The sequence below is a fragment of the Oncorhynchus tshawytscha genome, linkage group LG31, assembly GCF_018296145.1.
Source record: "Oncorhynchus tshawytscha isolate Ot180627B linkage group LG31, Otsh_v2.0, whole genome shotgun sequence".
Taxonomy (NCBI): Eukaryota; Metazoa; Chordata; class Actinopteri; order Salmoniformes; family Salmonidae; genus Oncorhynchus; species Oncorhynchus tshawytscha.
Window position 1 is genome coordinate 8,662,627 of NC_056459.1, and position 2,767 is coordinate 8,665,393.

A 2,767-nucleotide genomic window follows, 5' to 3' on the forward strand; every position below is an offset into this window, starting at 1 on the left:
TTTAAACCTGCCCAAAACATAGACCTGGCAGTTCACTGCACTAAGACAGAGCGCAGAACTAATCACTGAAATATATATGCAGCTAGTGGTAGAATGGAATCATGGTTTCATTTGAGTTTTTGTTGTTGTAGTAGAGGTTGTCTGTATATTTTATTTTTATCGCTTTCCATTGAAATTCCATTCAGAGGGCTCCTGCAGAAAATGCAGGTCAGATGCTAGTTGTCAGCTTAGATTTGTTTTTTGTTTGTTTATTTTATGTCAAATGTGTTTTGGATTTGTATGAGGTTTATTTAACTTGAGTTTATTGGTTGTAAATATAAACGGTAGCTGTTGAGTTACTTTTTTAAAATTCATGCCTATATTCTGTCCTCTAAACCTCTGCATCTTATGGGCACAAACCTGCTGTTCCTATGTTCCAGAAAGTGAGCACAGTAATAATAAGTACATGGATGGACTAAATATATTTGCATTGAATGTAGACCACCACCTTGATCATACCATGTGTTTCTATATACAGGTGATTTTCTCACTTGCACAAATCTTGCAGCTGATCCATTTGTGTCTCCGTGTAATTATGGAGAACAGCAACAGCTGTGATGGTGCAGAGAAAAAGCCTAGGATGTATTAACATCTGAATAAATTCTCAATGTCATCAGCAATTACTGACACTTTATCCAGAATCATCCAGTTACTCTGAAATGATCAAATGTATTGTTTCTCATACACAGTATATGTGAAGTAATTCCAGTGAACTGTAAGCATAATTTTCAGTTGTTTTCACACACACACACACACACACACACACATGCAGTCTTAGTCTTTTGACCAAAAGTGATTTCTGAATTTACAATAAGATGTGAAGGCATTTTCTTTAGTTGCAAACTCTCTGTGAACTCTCGCTATGTTTCGTCTGTCTTTCTCTGCCTGAAAGCACTGCACGCACTTCTTTGGCAAGTGTGTATTTTTGAGATAATAATGCCGTTCTCATGGGAATACTACCCATGTTTGAACTTTTTTTAAATATGAAAAGTAGAATTATTATTATTAAAATAAATGAATAAAAAAATTACAAAAATGGATATGAAACTGTACAAGTTGTGTAAGGGGTGCTGAGGGGTCTCTTTGTAGTCTTATTTCTATTTCAGACCTTACTTTAGCCAATGAAATACAGGAACACAATGCTACTACTAGTCATGTATGTGAGGTGTCGGACCAAAGACATTCCCTTTTTCATTTACATGTCAATTCACTGTCCCACACACACACACATTACATGTACACACACACACACATTACATGTACACACACAGCAAAACTTTAAGCATGAAAATCTATGGTTATAACGGAAGCAATGTTACAGAAGGGTATTAGGGCCAAGTGAAGAGTAAAAAAGAATAAACAGCAACGGGTGGTGGTACTTGGATTATCATTTTCTGCATGATCTGTAGAGAAGTACTATGTATGTAACCACGTTTCCTCCTTCTGAAAATAATCTGTGGCACAACCTTTTTGAGGTCCTAATACTTCTTGTTATATGTGCTAAAAGAGAGGATATCCTTGTTACTGAAGCCAATTCTAAAGTATAGTTTCACCAGGTCATCTAACTGCAGGCTTTTCATTGGTGGCTTGCACAGCAACAGGGAGTCAGGGAGACGTGCTGTTAACCAAATCTTCTACTTTAATCTTGAAATTTAACTCAACATTTAGACTTTATTCTCAAAATATTGGCACTTTATTCTTTACTATCATGCAAAAAATGTATAATCCAAGTACCACCACAAGTCGCCATTATTATAATTTTTTCCTTCACTTGGCCGTAATACTCTTCCGTACAATGTGTGTAATATATATATATATATATATATATGTGTGTTCAACGCCACCTGTCTTTTCTTATTTAAATGAATTTTCATGAATAAAACTTTTAAAAACGTCCTTTTACCCTGAATGAGAAGTTTGAGCTGCTGCCTTTTTGAATTTGATAAATAAAGAGATTTTTTTTTTTAAGTACACTGTTGCCTTTCTCTTGAACATACCCAAAAAGCAGGATCAACATGAACACAACTAAAAAAAAAAAGATTAAAAAAATATTCATAGGGCTCTGATGCTATCCACCAACGTTTTCCTTCTAATTCTTCTTACGCCTCCAGTCTGTCACCATTTTTCTGTAACCTCGATTCGATCTCTTAAACCGAAAGCCAGAGTAGTTGGTCTCGTTCCAGCAGCTTTAATTGTCAGCTGATACAAATACCATCCTTGGCTTGGTCTTGTGCAAATAAGCAGAGAATACCTTCTTTACTGAATGCTGTCGCTTTATCTCGCGACCGCGTTTTCATCTCGCTCGTGCATGTAGCCTTACGAATACACTGCAAATGATTAAACAAGTCAAATTTGTCTTTGCAGCAGGAGGAGCAGTTTTGCATCAGAGGGAAATGCATGTAAAAGGACAACCTAAAAGTAAAGGAAAACTGGTCTGGTGACCATGTAAACAAAGCTTCATATAGACTGGCAGCTATGTTTTTCAGGGCAAGAACAAGAACCCATCATTATTCATGGACAAGCTGAGGTAGTTGAATGTTCAGCCCAGACTGGTGACGTGAGATGGTGAAGTACATTTGAGTTCTCAGAGGACAGGGCACTGCTTTGACAGAGAACCAAGGGCCTAATTGCTGAAGTAATGCCTAGCTGTAAAGCAGAAGGCAGATGACTGAGAGCGAGATTCCAGGTGGGGCTTCCTGCCCCCCCCCCGTGACAAAGTCGATGCTCG